General features: G+C 45.8%; 1 long non-coding RNA gene across 1 annotated transcript; it reads right to left on the bottom strand.

Annotated features, from left to right (window-relative positions):
- Positions 1-9055: 9055 nt before the first annotated feature.
- On the bottom strand, positions 9056-16257 carry LOC123000360 (uncharacterized). Its single transcript, XR_006408319.3, has 4 exons — positions 15982-16257; positions 13085-13243; positions 12861-12924; positions 9056-9699 (listed from the first exon to the last, which is right to left on the bottom strand). It is a non-coding gene; the product is annotated as an uncharacterized LOC123000360 (long non-coding RNA).
- Between the last annotated feature and the right edge of the window lie 1358 nt (positions 16258-17615).

The raw sequence follows: 17615 nt of genomic DNA, 5'->3' as shown, positions 1-17615 counted from the left end.
AGATTAAGCCCCGTGCTGGGCTCCATGCTCAGTGTGGACTCTGCTCGTCTCTCTGCCTCTGTTCCTCCCTCTGCTCCTCCCCGCGTCCATGCTCTCTCTCTCTCAAGTACATACAATCTTTTAAAAAATAAATACTTATAAATGCTCAATATACATTTTAAGGCACCAACATGTGACTTAAGAAACATACCTACATCCATAGCTCTGGGATTACTGTAGGCCATACTTGTTTTGCTATTGTATGAAACCATTTATTTTTTTTTAAAGATTTTATTTATTTATTCGACAGAGATAGAGACAGCCAGCGAGAGAGGGAACACAAGCAGGGGGAGTGGGAGAGGAAGAAGCAGGCTCACAGCAGAGAAGCCTGATGTGGGGCTCGATCCCACAACACCGGGATCACGCCCTGAGCCGTTAACCGCTGTGCCACCCAGGCGCCCAGTATGAAACCATTTAGGATTGGGCACTAGCCCAAGTGCCTTAAGAGTCTTGAAAATTATAGCTGCAATAGGTTAATAGCAAAACCGTCCCTGTAAAAGTCACTAAGTCCCTGAGCGGATGAAATCTGAGTTAAGTCTTGTGGGGCCAAGAGGAGTTGGCCCAGCAGGTGAAGCAGGAGAGGACATTGAAGGTGCAGGGTATCCAGGAGCAATTCCTAATGCCAGAGGTCAGCGTGGAGTCGCTCGGCAAGTCCAGGGAACCACCAGTGGTTTCTGTGGGGGTTGGGCATTGGTTAGGAGGGGGATGTAGGGAAAGATGAGGGTGGAGCAGCAGATCTTCGAGGGTCTTCAAGATCCTCAAGGACCATTGCCACCCATACTGATGTGTTGGTGTTTACTCTAGGCCATGGGGAGCCACAGGAGTCCTATTAGCAAAGGAGTGACGTTACCTGCTCTGTATTTTAGAACGATCACCATGGAGACTTTGTGGAAATTGCATTAGAATCAGGGATGTGCTTGAGAGTAGAAGGTACTGTTCAAAGCGGGAAAAGAAGTGTGTTTGGGGGCAGAGGGAAGAAGGAATATCTATTGAGTTGGAGATACCCATGGAGATGTCCAATGGGCAAATAGAAAAGTGAGGAGTTTGAGAGAAAGACTTGAAAATGTCTTTGGATTTATTTGCACAGAGCACAGGGGAGGCCTCCCCAAGAGCTGCATGGGCGGAGTGAGGCTGGTGGCCAGACTGCAGAGGTGCGTAGCATGGGTGGGTGCAAGCAGACAGGACAGAGATGGGCTGACTGCCCCTCAGAAGCCTCCCTGTGAGGAGAAGGGGCAGCAGCAGCTGCAGCAGAAGAAAGGACTGTTTGCTCTTAAAAATGAGGTTCATTTTGGGGGTTGTTCTTTCTTCTTTAATACAGAAAAAGTATCAACTCTACATGCTAAGAACATTCAAACAGCACAAGTTATAAAAGTAAAAGTAAAAAGTTGTCAGCCTGCTTGGTGACCAGGCTCCTGAGCGGGGGGGGGGGGGGGGGGGAGGCTGGCACCTACCCCTTGGTGCTTTCTATGCCCGGCCCCTTTCTGTTTAAACCTGCTCTTTCACCCAAAACAGCAATAATGCTAGCAGACACCCTCCCTCCCCGTGCTGCCCCCTCTCTTCCACCGCAGCCACAGCTCTAAAAAACCCCACATTTCTCAACCCGTTATATTCTGTCCCCAGGTACTACTGAATTGTCGTTCACGACTGCCGATTCAGCGGGTGTTTGAAGGCTTCTTCTTACTTGGGTCTCTTCACAGCAATTAAGCGTATCGATCTGTTTTCTTTAAGCTTCCTTTTCTCTGGTTCTCTTAACACCACCTCATCCAAGTTTAATTCTTGGGTCTCTGGAAAGTTGCTTCTATGTGGAGTCGTCAACTTTCTTACTACATCTTGGGACACCTATCCTGCTCTCTTTCTTCTCGCGGCTTGTGGTCTGGCAACCTTGGCTACTCTAACTACATTCTGGTAAAAAGCTGGGGTTCAAATCTGGCTGAGTGACTATTTTCTTTCCAGACCCTGTGAATGAAGGGCTCAGTCCCACACGATTGCCCCCACTTCAGGTGCGACCAGCAAATGGGGCGCTCCAGATACCTTCACTTCGGCCAGCTGACTAAAAATTCAGAGCTTCTCACACCCTTCTCCCCACTCACTTCAGTAATTCACAGAACTGAGGAAAGCACGTACTTACCATAACAATCTTATCATAAAAGACGTAGCTTAGGGACAGCCAAATCCAAGGAAGGCGTGTGGGTGAAGGGGTGATGCGGAGCTTCCATGACTCTCTGAGAACGCCACCCACCCAGCACCTCAGGTTCACCAGCCTGGAATTTCCCCCAAACCCTGTTTTTAAAATTGAGATTTCATTATGTAGGCATGGTTGGTTAAATCATGGGCCACTGGTGTTTGAACTCAATCTCCAGCCCCTTTCGCTTCTCCAGAGGTCCAGAGGGGTACTGCAAGTCCCAACCCTCCAGACTCATGGTTGGCTCTGCAGTCCTGAAGATATCTAGGGGCTCTGCCTTGAGTCCCTTCATTAGCTTACACTCAGGTATGGTAGGAAGGGCCTATTATGAATGACAACAGACACTGTAGCACTCGGGAAATTTCCCCTTTGTGTCTGGGGCTTGAGACTCTCTTAGCTTTTTTTCCATCTTCTGGGCTGTTTCTTCTCAGTCTCCTTTGAAGGTTAATCTTCCTTGACTAAACCATTAAATGTTTGAGGTCTTTAAGACAAGTTTGGTTCACTGAGTCACTTGTTGAATTTATTTAATCAAATGTTCACTGAATATCTAAATATTAGGTTCTCTTCTAAGTGCTGGGGATATAGCAACGAACAAAATATACAAAAAATTTTTAAGAAGTCCTTAGGGGTGTTATGATTCATTCCTCTACCATACGGTTCTCATTAAAGAGTGCTGGCTTGGTCTTTCTCAACACTGCTTTTGTTGACTTTAGAGTTAGAAGGTGATCAGAACTAAGAAAAAAATAAAGCAGGAAAAGCAGAGAGGGAGTACTAGAATGGGGTAATCAGGGAAAGGATCCCTGAAAACATGACATTTGAGCAAAGACTTGGTGAAAATAAGGGAGGTTTTGGGAAAATGACAAGTGCAACTGCCCTGAGGTGGGAATTTGCCTGGTTTTTCGAGGAAGAGCGAAGAGACCACTATGGCCACATGAAGATGAGTGAAGGAGAACATTATATGGAAAGAGCTAATGGAAGCCACAGAGCTTTGTAGGTCATCGTAGAGACTTTGGCTCTTATTCTGAGCAAAATGGGGCGCCACTGGAGGCTTTTGCATAGACCAGGGGCTGGATGTGACTCACATAAGCTAACTTAGCAGTATTACCCTGGCCACTAGGTGGGCAGTTGACAGGAGCGGGGGCTTTCTTCCCTCTGCCCCCAAACCAATTTCTTCCCTAGCCCATTTTGGAAATCAGTTTCCACCACTCGTGCCCAGAAACCTAGATGGCATTCTGAGTCCGCCTTCTATCTTGTGCCTCACATCCAACCAGTTACCACGAGGTAAGGAGACCAGTTAAGAAGTTAATGCAGTAATCTAGACGAGAGAGGATTTGCTGGTGAATTGCAAGTGGAGTGTGAGAGAAAGAAAGGAGTCAGGATGAGACCAAGGATTTGGGCCTGGGCACTGCAAGTATGGAACCACCAGTACCTGAGACAAGGCAGACAGTAAGAGGAGTGGGTTTTAGGGGGAAGATCAGGAATTCAGTCTTGGATGCATTAGGTTTGAGATAGACAAACAGATCCATGGAATAGAAAAGAGCATGAAGACACAGACCCACATATATATGGACACCGGATTTATAACCAACGGGTCATTGCAACAGAGCAGGGGCAATGCATTCTTTTTAACAAACAGGGCTGGATCCATTGGATAGCTGATGGGAAGAAATGAGCCTTGACCCTCATTCGTATCATGCACAAAAATCAATTCCAGAATGGGGCACCTGGGAGGCTCAGTAAGGTAAGCGCCTGCCTTCAGCTCAGGTCATGATCTCAGGGTCCTGGGATCAGGGCCCATGTCGGGCTCCCTGCTCAGTGGGCAGTCTGCCCCTCCCTTTCCCTCTGTCCCTCCCCCAACTCGTGCTCACACGCTCTCTCTCATATAAATAAATAAATATCTTTTTTAGATTTTTAAAATAAAATTTAAAAAAAATCAATTCCAGATGGATTATAGACATAAACAGGTAAAACAATAAAACTTGGAGAACATGGAGGAAGATGTTTAAGACCTTAGAGTAGAAACAGTATTTCTTAACAAGATATAAAAATCTCTAACCATAAATAAAATATATTGATAAATTGGACTTCATTATAGTTAAGAACTTTTATTAATCAAAAGATACCAATAAGAGAGTAAAAAGGCAAGCCTCAGAGAGGGAGAAGATACTTGTAAAAATGCATCTAAGGGCTTTATCTAATTCTTATTTTTTAAAACATTTTATTTATTTATTTTTGTGAGAGAGAGAGCATGAGCAGAAGGGAGGGGCAGAGGCAGAAGCAGACTCCCCGCTGAGTGGGGAGCCTGATTCCAGGACCCCATCCAAAGGCAAGACGCTTAACCAACTGAGCCATCCAGGCGCCCTGGCTTTGTGTAATTAAAGAACACCTGTACCTCAATAAGGAAAAGTCGAACAACACACACACACGCATACGTGCTCACACGCACACATGCACGCACGCGCTCGAGACTCAACCGAGCACCTCAGAAAAGAGGCTCTCCAACGGTCAGTGAGCAAACGAAAGTGTACTCAGCTTTGTTAGTCATCAGGGGAATGCAAATTAACCAACATACACCTATCAGAATGGCTACTAAAAAAAACCCTGACACAACCACATTTTTTATTTGTACCAAGTTTTGGAGGAGCAACTGGAATTCTCATTCTTCGCCAGTAAGAGTATCAACTGATAAAAACCACTTTGGAAAACTGTTGGGTCCTATCTGCTGAGGCTGACGCTATGCATTCTCTGTGACCCAGCAGTTCTCCTCCTGGGTTTACACCCAACGGAAGTGAGTGAAAGAAACGAGGAAAAGTATGTCCGTAGTAGCTTCTTTTATGATAGTACGAAAGTGGAAGCATCCCCATAACCGTCAGCAGCAGAACAGGTAAGTTGTGGCAAACTCACACAACTTCTTCAACGCCTTGATAGACAATGGCCCGTGCCTCCCACGGCAGCCTGGTGAGCCTCGTAAACGGTACAGAGTGAGCAAAAGCCAGGCGCGCAGAGTAGGTTGAAGGTTCATTCGTACAGCCTTCAAAACCAGGCAAAACTAATTTAAAATGATAGAGTCCAAATTGTGTTATCTTCAGGGAGGGGGGTTATTGATAAGGAAGGGGCACATGGGAACCTACAAAGTTGCTGGTAATGTTCCAATTCTTGAGACGCAGTGTTACACATATACATTCATTTGTATAAAACCACTGAGCTGCTCTTATGATTTATATCGTATTCTTAATGTCTTTAAGCTCCTTTTGAAATAATAGGTTACAGGGATTTTTTAAAATGTTTATTTACTTATTTCAGTAATCTCTACACCCTGTGTGGGACTTGAACTCACAACCCTGAGATCAAGAGTTGCATGCTCTATGGATTGAGCCAGATGCCCCTCGGTTACAGTTTTGATCCATTTTGTGGGCATGTCTTTCTCTCATGCTCTGTTGTTTGTGAGGATACTGTTCTGTTCCTTAGCTCTTTTTAAAAATTAGTGTTATAAGAACTTTGTGATGACTCAACCTAAATCCTCTTTTGTTGCTCACTTTTATATGAAAGTAGTTTTCTTGAACTTTTAGAATGCGGTAAGAAAGTGTTTCCAACTTCACAGAGCTCCCTCCCTCTGCTGTTTGGTGTAATGTTAAGAATATGAAGCCTGCTTTCTGAGATTTCTGGACTCTGTTCTCCTCCCTGATCAGGACCTCTGCCTCCTCTCTGTGCTGGAAGGACGCCCTGGGAGATGGGGCCAGACTGCTCCAGCCTCCTTGGTCCTTACTGGAGGCCCTTGCACTCACCTAGTACTGAGAGAGCAGAATCGCTCCCGGTTTCAGTTGGGCCTTCTGCGTCTGTTGCTGTTTTGAAGTTTTCCTGTTCTTGCCTCCATTTCTTCCTTCTTCTTCTCATCCTGATGCTGATACTGTGCAGGTTTTGTGACTGTTGATTTATCTCTACTCACTTTTATTTTGGGGTTCATGGGGTTATTCTGCCACCTACTTTTACTGTTAAAGGCTCCAAGGGGAGGCCACCTCAAAATGGGTCACTTTGGCATGAAGATTATTTTAAATTAAACAGCAATCAAATCCAGCATATTCAGGAAAAGCTCTTTACCTCCCCCACATCTGCCCGAGAAGAACTGAGGTAGCCGACCCGCTCCACAGAGAGAGCTGTCACCGCGGATAACTACATTACACCATGACCTAGGTCTGGCAGGCAGGGAGGAACCTAGCAAGGCCTGTTGGATCAAAGTCCTCTGTGTCCCGTTGTTTCCCAGCGGCCCAGCACACGTGTGTTTACCAAACATGGACTCTTCATCTTCCCGTGAACTGCGTTCCTCCCTTTGAAGTCCCAGGCCCTACTCCTTCTCCTTAGTTCATTTTACCTGTCTTTGGCATTTCCATGTCTGTGTGGATTCCCTGTAGGTTTGAAATTAAATTTGATTTTCTCCTGTTAATCTGTCTCAAGTCAATTTGATTCTTAGTCCAGCCAGAGGGATCTTGAAGGGGCCAGACGTTCTTCCTCCCCACGCGGTGAATGTCCATGAGGTTTTGGGTTGCTTTTTTTTTTTAAGTGGAGGAGCCCAATGCAGGGCTTGAACTCACGACCCTGAGATCAAGACCTGAGCTGAGATCAAGAGCTGGACACTTAACTGACTGAGCCACCCAGGCGCCCCTGCTTGTCTGGTTTCAGGTTAGGATTCAGAGGTTGAAAAACTGCTGCTGCCACCCCTGCTGAATCCCCTTCACTGCAGATGCGTGCACTTTTCTGTACAGATATTTTATTTTTTTAATTTTTATTTTATTTATTTTTAAAGATTTTATTTATTTGAGAGAGAGAGTGCGCACAAGCAAGAGAGTACAGGCAGGGGGAACAGCAGAGGGAGAGGGAGGAGCAGACTTCCCACTGAGCAGGGAGCCTGATGTGACTCGATCCCAGGACCCTGAGATCATGACCTGAGCCAAAGCAGATGCTTAACCGACCGAGCCACCCAGGCGCCCCATTGTATAGATATTTTATATAGACTTTATATTTTAGGGCAATATTAGCTTCACAGAGAAGTTGAACAGGAAGTACAGAGAGTTCTCCCGTACCCCTTCTCCCCCAAACAGTTTCCCCTATTATTAACACCTTGCCTTTGTCACAAATGATGAATGAGTAGCGATGCCATAAGTAAAGCCCATCATTTATATTAGAGTTTGCTCCTTATGTTGTGTTTGGTTTTTGACAAATGTATAATGTCATGTATGTTATATTTCCATAAGCGGTAAAAAGAATGACCCTCTGCTTAGAAGTAGCTTACCAGTTTCTGGTACTGAGACCTTAAGGCATGGGTGTATACAGGGGTTCTCACAGAGGGAATTCTATATAATGCAATGAGATCCTGACTGTAAAGACAGAAAAAGTCTCATATAACTCTACCATGTAATGTCCCTCAACATAAGCTGATGGTACCAAAGTCCAAGGAAAGAAATTCAAGGGCAATGGAGAGACCCAGCAGGGAAGGCAATAGGTATATAGCTTCTGACAATCTGGCCTCTTTCAGAGAAAAATGTGCTGTAACTTACATATACTTCAGTTAATCCTACCTAAAAATTTTGATAGATAATGAGAAGTGACACCAACATCATAGATCTGTTTGCTTATGAGACATTCTTTGTCAAATGTATGCCTTTTCCCGTCTTTCTTTTGCTCAAAAAACTGTAAATGTGGGTTTTTAGGCTGGTATTCTGTATGAGAGGTGGGCTTTAAGCACCGTTCATAATCCCTGGACATCTTCCCAGCTCATAGAGAAATACATTAGGACTTCCTGTAGTTTTTTATTACCCCTTTTTGTATCTTTGTGTGGTACTGTTTGCAGCTACCCGTTCATAAAGTTTGTGGTTTTTAATACCTCCGAGTAGGCTCTGCTTCCATTTATGTATTACATTTTTCCCCTTTCATTTCTTTTGGAATTACCTTATGGTACACCGAGTACACGCAGAAGGAACATCACAGAATTTGTTGACAATGCTGTTCAGTACGTTCTTACCGAAACTGCCCATGAACCTGAAATAGCCCAAATAGTGTGTATGAGTTTCCTTTGCTTCTGACATATTACCACAAACTTAGTGGCTTAAAACCGTGCAAAGATAGTTGGGGAGGTCAGAAGCTCAGAATGGGTCTCACGGGGCTAAAATCTGAGGTGTCAGCAGGGCTGGAGGGTTTAGGGAAGAGTCTGGCTCTTTGCCTTTTCCAGCCTCTAGAGGGCGCCGTCATTCCTTGGTTGGGGGCCCCCAGCGTGCAAGGGTGCAACTCCAGCCTCTGCTGCCAGCGGACCTCTCTGATTCTTCTGCCTCCTTCTTCACATTTAAGGACACTTGTGAGTACACAAGTGTGCCCACCCAGGCAATCCAGCATAATCTCCTCTCAAGTTCCTTAATGTAATTACATCTGGCAAAATCCCTTTTGCTACATGAGGCAACATTCCTAGATTCTGGGGACTACGACGTGGACGTCTTTGTCTGCCTACGCGAAGTGTTTTTAGGGAGTTATCTGTATCTTCCATTGACTTTTAGCCTAAATCTTCCGAATTTGTAGTCAGTAGGTAAAATGTTTGGCTATTTATGAACATCCTTTGGGTAATTAGGAAGATTTTATACATCTTTATTTCCCTGTACACTTGTGGCTAATTTTCCTCAATAAGCTAGTAAGTGGTGTCTATCACAATACTTAATAGTTTGTATCTTTAACTGATGACTACTGTCTTATTAAGGGCTTAGAAAAACTTCAAAACTTTGTCTGCTGAGCCTTACACAGTGATAAATTGTTATTTAACATTTTGGTTCCAAACTGGGTATAGAAGAGACATTTTATTTTTTAAAAAGATTTTATTTATTTATTTGAGAGAGTGAGCGAGAGAGAGAGAGAGAGCACGAGCGGGGGGGGGGGGGGAAGCGGCAGACAGAGAGAGAGAAGCAGACTCCCCACCAAGCAGGGAGACCCACGTGGGGCTTGATCCCAGGGCTCCAGAATCATGACCTGAGCTGAAGGCAGATGCTTAACCAACTGAGCCACCCAGGCGTCCCCGCAAGAGACCTTTTATACAGAGATATACAATGAAATCTTGGGACTGTTTCCTCTTCGTGAAGAGAGGGATAAGATGCTCCCTTCCTCTTTCTCCAGTTCTTAAATCGATAGCAGGACTAAATGTGCCTGGAGGACAATACAGTACGTTTTGTGATTCAAACTAGCTCAGAATTTGCCACCAAGAGTCCCCGTCCTAGATCTCCTTGAAACTTGGACTGCAGAGCTTGTCTGCATCAAATCTTATGGACTAGAAGAGGGGGCAGCTTTTGCACTGTTGCTGTTCGGGAACTCTGCCAGGTACCCTGCAGCAGACACGTTGAGAGCTTCTCCTCTGAGTGGCCTGGGGTCAGGGAAAGCAGGTTTCAAGGCACAGACAGCTGTTGTGTGAAGAGTCTGTGGGTGAATGCTCCACCAAGTTTCTAGGTCTGCAAGAAAAAAGTACTATGAGTTCTAAGGATCCTCCTGGAAAGTGAGGTCCTCCTCACGGGAGAGCTGGCAGCAGCAGGAAACATGGGCTCCGCCTGTGGGATTTCTCACTCCAGAGCACAAACCACCGGAACTGCAGGCACCGGTATTTATTTGCTCTATCTTATACAGGTTAAATGGAGTCTGAGAAGTCTTAGTTTAGAAAAGGGACGGCAGGTTGCCTTGAGGACCTGCAGGGGGCATCAGAGGCCCATTGACCCTGGTACTCCTTTGTCTTTGGCAAAATTCAGATACAAAAAGAAGCCAAGGGGCACTGTGACTAGGGGTACCAGGTGTTTGAGGGATGTGGGGCAGAAATAAAACAAAGTGAAGCTTACAGATGGAAAGAGGATATGTCTCACTCTCCTCCCTGCTGTCTCCCTACCATATTGCTCTCCTTTCCTTTAAAAATTGTTTTTTGTTTTTGTACTGTCTTTTAACTTTCTTTTTCCTGATCCTGTCCACCATAATTGCAGTTTACTTCTTACCTTAACTTTCTTATTCTTTGATTTTCTCTCTTCCCTACTCTTTTAAGATTACTTGTCTATTTTTTTTTAAGATTTTATTTATGTATGTATGTTTGTATGTATGTATTTGAAAGAGAGAGAGTGCAAGAGAGAGCACATGCGGGCACAGGGGTGGTTAGCTCAGGGAATCTCACACGCAAACCTCAAAGGTAGTAAGCATTACATTCTATTTAGAGTCCTGGATTCATAGGCTCTTAACGCCGAACGAGACCTCAGAGAGCATCTAGCCACCTCTCTTCTCTTCTGGGATGACTGAGGTTCTCCTTGAGACCAAGGACAATGTCCTGTCTTTGACTCCATAAACCTCAGCCCACATTCTGGTTAGTAGCAGGTGTTCTGTAAATATCTGTTATCTGAATGAGAACACTGGAGGCCCAGAAAGACTACAGATTTTTATAACTTCATAGAATAAGTCTGAAGATATAGGATGGACCCTGAATCCTGCAAGTACACATGGAATCACTGTGACTGTAATTGTGCAGATTCTGGCAATGCCGGTATGTTGGTGACTCAGATTTGAGGTTAGTCCCTCATTTTACCAAATGTGAACAATTCTTGGGAAGGTTCTAAACAACCGAAGTTTAGCTTTACTTGACTTACATGACAGGTGCATTCCTGTAAAATTCAGTAATGTTCCAGCTATGGGGAAAATGCTTTACATTTATATGTAAAATGGAATTGGGTTCTAGGTTCAGGTAGTCATCACATCATTTTGGCCTACATGAAGCCTGGGAGGATATATAAAGCTGTGTGGGACCATGGACCCTACCCGCTGAGTGCGGGCAGCGCCTGCCAATCACTGTGACGACCAAAGAGAAAGCACTTGCAAAGTCCCCACTGTTTAGAGGTGACTCATCCTTGTTGAAAATCACCGGTCAAAAGGGTCAGCATTTTTTCGTTACCTGTGATCTTCCTCGGGAGAGATAATAAAGTCGACATTTGTTGAGTATTAATTATGTGCCGCCCGCTGTTCGAAGCACTTTATTGTAACTGATTTAATCCTTACAACAGCTCTGCCGTGTAGGGTCTGTTATTATCCCCCATTCACTGATGGGGGAAGTGAAGCGCATCAAGGTCAGGCAGCTCGTCCAAGAAAACGCAGCAAGGAAGTAAGGATATTGGAATTCACACCTAGTCAGTTGGGGCAGAGCCCGGGTGAGTAAACACTGCACCCACTGCCTTATGGTAGAAGGTGGTCAGTCTTGAATCAGTTCCCTCAAAATACGTTGTGATTCTCTTGAAATTTATCAGTGTCCTAAACTAATCTAAGCCTGCCGTTGGGGAAGTTGGTGAAGATCATCTGACTCCCTTTCTAGCTGCCCTGCCCCATTTCTCTCTCTCTCTCTCTCTCTCTCTCTCTCACACACACACACACACACACACACACACACTACACTTGCATAACTTCTTTTCCTCTGGCTCCTTGGAAGAAATGATGATATCACAGTTACTGCAGATCCGTGGATGCTGGTATGGAGGACTGGTGAAAATGAGTCAGGGGCCCTTTCTCGGAAAGATCATGAACGTGTGTGTGTATTGTATTTTCACCACTGGTGTAGTAACTTGGTTACAGTTGCTTGGTAACCATACACTGTTGTAAGCAATTTTTAAAAATTGAAAATGGCTCTGTAAAAGTCCATACAATTTTTCCACCCCGTGTACAATCTGTAGTTCTCAGTACTATCACAGAGAAACAAAAATTCAATAGTCCCTCATGCTTTACCTTTCCCTCACTCCTCTGTGTTTGGCATCCACTTACAGCATTCTTTTTGCCAAATTTCGCAAGTGTAGACATTTAAATCCATGGCATGGAGTTGCTTCACAGTAGCTTTTGAAATCGCTACTTTAAGATATTTATTGGCAAAACTATCACTGCTGTCCTTCACTAAAAGAGAAGAATTAAATAAATTTTGTATTTGAGTGGTCAATATGTGACCACACTGAACTATATGTATTAGAACCCATAGTCTGAGAGGTGAGCTCAGTGGAATCCCAGCGTATTAGGTCTGAGGTGCCTGTGGCGCCCCACCCCTCAGCTAGAGTGCATGGCTGCCCCAGGACCTTGGATAAGTTACTCAAACTCTTCAAGACTGAGTTTTCTTGTCTGTAGATGGAGACAATACTAGTTCCTAACTCATAGTGTCGCCGTGGCGGATGAAATGAGGTGACGGGTGTACAAAAACCAGGCCAGTGTGTACCCAAGGCGAGTAATAATGCGGAGCATGAGCTTAATATCACGAGTGCTCCAAGGCCACCAAACCTTTGAAGGTCAGAAGCAAGCTACAGGACATGTCCCTCGTGGCCATTGGTTGTGAATTAGTGGCATGTACATATGTGGTCACCCATGTAGTCCTTTAAAAATACTTGAGTAATTCGCCAGTCTCACAAATCAGGAGGTAGCATGTAACAACCCAGATCTCTGGCTTCTCTTGAGAACATACGAGTGTCTGAAATCCCTGCCCTATTTCCCACTTGGCAGCAGTAGACTGGAACTGAAATGGGGTTGTCCCCATGGGCGAACTCTCTCTTGACTTATGTGTGATCTGCCAGCTCCAAGGCAGTTGAGTCAGCTGCTGGTGCCCAGAACATCTTACCCAGTGCCTGCACCTGGTCATGCGTGTGTTGCCAACACGTGTCCAGCCTTTCCACGCGGAGGAGCTGGGAAGCAAGAACCCAACAAAGCAAAGTCACTGAAAATCGCATCAGCCAAGACCTCCCGTAAATGGCCTGGAATGTCAGGAATTGTACCACTTTTAGCACCATTAAGCCCATTCTTCAGAAACATTTCAAGCTAGTGAACAAGAGTATATTTACACACCTGCCATAGCGGGGCATTAGCTGAAAGTTCGAAAGGCAGTTCTTGAATTAGGAGAATGCATGTAGTCGAATAGCATTTCTGTGGGTTGTCTCTTCCTTTTACTGATACATCTCGACACAGCCTAGTTTTGAAACACTTCAGGGTTCCTCACTGGTCTCACTGGGGAAGGAGAGAGGGGGAGATATGAAATTCTCAAAATATTTTTTTAAAGATTTTATTTATTTGAGAGAAAAAGTGAGTGAGAGAGAGAGAAGGAACAGAGGCAGAGGGAGAAGCAGACAGGCCTGCTGAGCAGGGAGCCCAGTGTGGGGCTCGATCCCAGGACTCCGGGATCATGACCTGAGCCGAAAGCAGACACTTAACAGACTGCACCACCCGGGCGCCTGCCCTCAAAATACTCTTAAAACATGGTATAACTCCTCGATGTAACTAAACACTCCTGACATTGAGTGGGAAATGAATAAAGTGGCCGTAACCAAGGGGCCGTTTAGGGGACTTCAGCCCTTCATCCTCCTCAAAATACCTTCCACAAAGGCCCTCCAAGTAAATATGCAACTATTTTGCTATCACAAAGGAAGCTGCAAGGTAAGTATCCATGCCCTCCCCTCAGATTGTTAACCCTAGAACCCTCCGAGGGAACACGGGAAGGTTGGTGACAGCCTGCATGCCCGCACTGACGTGTTGTGAATTAAAACAACGAGGACTGGGTCCCATTTCTCAGAACTAGATAGCCCTGCATTAGTCGATTTGTAGTGAACAAGCTGGGTTTGTGGTTCGTTTTCCTGAAATCTGTCTGACTTCCTTTTCAAACTTGATCCAGATGCTTGGTTGGGACTGTGATCAGAATTACCTTAGAGACAAATAAGATAAATAAACCTTTTTATATAGTGGCGTCCCAGTTAGCAAGCAAACTGACCTCCCCCACATACCATATTTCACCCCACGTAAGTCACTTTAGCAGGCAGGCTGTGCTCATGTGGAAACACAGTAAGCTCAACTGAATGGCAGATTTTTTTTTTTAAGTTATTTATTTAAGTAATCGCTATGCCCAACGTGGGGCCCGAACTCAGTACTCCACGATCAAGAGCTGCACATTCTTGCGACTGAGCCAGCCAGCGCCCCATGAATAGCAGATTCTTAAAGCCAAGGCTGAAATATGTGGCAGGCTGTCCCAGGAAGTGTTGCAAGTACTTGGCATGAATTAGTTTCTTGATCCTCACAACAACCCTAAGAGGTCGGAACTATTACTGCCCCCTGTTTGGGAGTAAGCATACTGAGGGACAGAGAAGTAGAGTAAGTTGCCCTGTTCCACGGCTCGTCAACCACAGAGGTGGGGTATGAGCCCCGGCAGCCCTGCTGCAAGATCCACGCTCCTCTGAGGATGAAACGAATTTCTTGGCAATCACATTTTGCTGACCTCTCCAAGGAAGACCTAACACGGTGGCCACACCTGGCACACTAGCTTACTGTGGCACCAAACTTTCGTAGCGTAGGGGAGCAAGGATTTCCTGTCCCCTTCTAGGTCCTTCTAGCTGGACTAACATGAGACAGATTAACAGAGGAAAATCAAATTTAATTTCAAACCTATAGGGAATCCACACAGACATGGAAATTCCAAAGACAGTCCGGCAGAATGACATATATAGTAGTCCTGAGCTCAGGAGAAGGAGTAGGGCCTGGGACTTCAAAGGGAGGAACGCAGTTCACGGGAAGATGAAGAGTCCATGTTTGGTAAACACACATGTGCTGGGCCGCTGGGAAACAACGGGACACAGAGGACTTTGATCCAACAGGCCTTGCTAGGTTCCTCCCTGCCTGCCAGACCTAGGTCATGGTGTAATGTAGTTATCCGCGGTGACAGCTCTCTCTGTGGAGCGGGTCGGCTACCTCAGTTCTTCTCAGGCAGATGTGGGGGAGGTAAAGAGCTTTTCCGGAATATGCTGGACTTGATTGCTGTTTAATTTAAAATAATCTTCATGCCAATGGGCCCATTTTGGAGTGGCCTGCCTTGGCCCCTGCAGTATCACGATACAGCATGATGCTGTAAGACCAGAGGAACTCTGTGTTACCTTTAACGACTCAAATTAGGCCTAAGGAAACTGCTAGCCAACAATGACAATACTTAACTCACTTCAGGGCCTAAATAAAGTGGTCGAATGTAATTTTTAGTTTGCTTTTGAATTTAGGAGCAACCAAACCTCCACTCTCAGCTGTGCATTAAATGACAGTGGTCATTGCCTCCTTTTTCATCTTTAGTCTCAGATAATGGCTCTGGACTCAGAGCTGAGAGCCCTGCCCTCCTTGAGTCCAAGCAATAAGGCAGCTGAGAGGGTGTCCTTGCAAATGACACTTCTCCAGGGCATAAGGCTGTCCTCAGTGCCCCTGATGGCCTTCTGTCGGATAGGGTCTGGGAATTGTTGCGAGGGATGGCCGTGGCCTTGTGCTGACCCGCCCCAGCGGAACCTCCCCCCACCCCCGTAGGGCCCCTTGCGGTCGGGGGTGGGACTTGGGAGACCGGGCCTAAGTGAGCAGAGCGTGTGGCTGTGAAGGAAAGTAAAGCAGCCCGCTGGAAGGAGGAATTGGGCTGACGAGCACCAAACACAGAACTTTCTCCGTGTATCTGTGAATGGAGCGTCTCTGTCCTACTAGCGAGGTCTCTCCTGCGCCGCTCCTTCGGTTTTTGCTTGCTTAGCAGTTAGCTGTCAAATTCGAAATCCGTCCTAGTTTAGTCCTTGAAGCCTTGATATAATCTAACTTTAACTGGCAAAACCAAACAAAAGACCCAACCGGACAGCTCGGGAGGATCTTCCTGGCTTCTAACCGGTGGCGATCAGGTCCCGCGGTTGAAGGCGGGTCCCGGGGTCCAACGGCCAGAGTGAATCCTGGCTGTTACTTACCGGCCGCGCGGCCCTCAAGTCTGCTGTCTCAGTTTCTTCATCTGTAAAATAGGCATAATAAAGAGTGGTGCAGTGAGCATTAAGAGCACCTCACGGTCCGACCTCAGGAATTACCATTTTCATCCTCGGCCGCGTCTGTAACTGAAGTCACATCAGAGACGTTCCGAAGAGGAGCGCTTAACGCAAAGTTAATTGCGTCATTTTGGATCTCCCTTTTCCTCTTTGCTTTTTGCACTGCTATGTGACAGCTCTTTCTGCTATGTGGCAAATGGCCTTTTCCCGTGATTAATGTTTCAAATTTATAACTGGTCAAACAGATAACAGGAAAAAAAAAAAAGCAGCAGTCCTTAGTCTAACCACACCCACATGAAAGCAGATGCTGGGCTGTTGCCATGGTGATGCAGAGTGTTTTGTGAAACACTTGGCCCGGGGGACAGGAGTTGACTCATACTCGTACTGGGTGGGGAGAGGGCAACTGCTTTCAATTAAAACCGCCAGGCCCGGGTGGAGTCGGGAGACTCCCCAGGTTCCTGCAGTAAATCAGAGCTGTCTCAGGTCTGGGGTTTGGTTGTGCACTTGGTTCGTTTGTCACGTGGACATTTTTTCCAATTTCCTTTCCCTGGGTAGAAGGAGCTATAGCTACCCCTTTGCTCTTCTACATACATCAAGAAATGCAAACTTAGTTCTCATCGAAATAGGGTCTGTTTTCCTCTAGGTCCTGACACAACTAAACCTAGCAGAAGGGTTTTTGTGCGCTCCCTCTCCCATCCCCTGTTTCTTTATGCATATTCATTGTCTATAAATAAGGCTCACCGAGGCGTTATTATTCAGCATTTTCTGTTTAGCCAGAGTTAAGCACACAGGAGGATATTTTTCAGATGGAGGTGTTTGGACTATAGGCATCGTAATTTCAGGTTGGAAAATCTGTACCAGATATGATTTCTCTGGAATTTATTAGCTGGTTGAAGTGAGTAATTCTGCAGGAAGCAAGCTGAGAAGCAGAGTTACATGCTGATAGAATGTGCTATGGCCTCGAGTGGTTCGTCGGGATTCATACCGCTCAGTCATCACTGACTACCCGTAGTACACGGGGCAGGAGCAGAATTAGACAAGCTCTCTAGGAGTCACACGCTCATGAAAGTCAACCTCTCGATCACCCAACCTCTCAGTCATCTTACTGAGCTGCAGTCATGCCCAAGGCACCATGCTAGGCCATAAGCAGGGATATGAACCCTCTAAAACACAGCTCTTGCCTTCTAAGAGTTTCTAATATAGGTGAGGGAAAACAAAAAACAGGAAAAACTAGCAAAAATATGATGCACGAAGTAATATAAAATGAATACTGGCAGCAGTGGGTGATATGTGTGTGGAGAAGAGAGAAATCCCCATGGGCTGTGGTGGAGCAAGGTGGAATTTAAGTTGAGCCTTGAAGGATGGGTAGAGCCGGGGAAAGGGTATTCAGGAAGGGGAAAAGACAGGAGCAACAGTGCAGAGGTCGGGCCTCAGCATTGGAACTGGGTGCACGTAGAGATGTTAGGACAGGCCCAGGGAGGCCAGAAACTGGGGAAGAGACAAGGCATTGGTGTGGGGTAGTATTAACATATAGTGGGGAGCCATTAGCATAGGGCCTAGAA

This window comes from Ursus arctos, unplaced genomic scaffold (genome assembly GCF_023065955.2).
Source record: "Ursus arctos isolate Adak ecotype North America unplaced genomic scaffold, UrsArc2.0 scaffold_12, whole genome shotgun sequence".
Taxonomy (NCBI): domain Eukaryota; kingdom Metazoa; phylum Chordata; class Mammalia; order Carnivora; family Ursidae; genus Ursus; species Ursus arctos.
The sequence above is the reverse complement of the archived record's forward strand: the minus strand, read 5'-3'. Positions and strand labels throughout refer to the sequence as shown.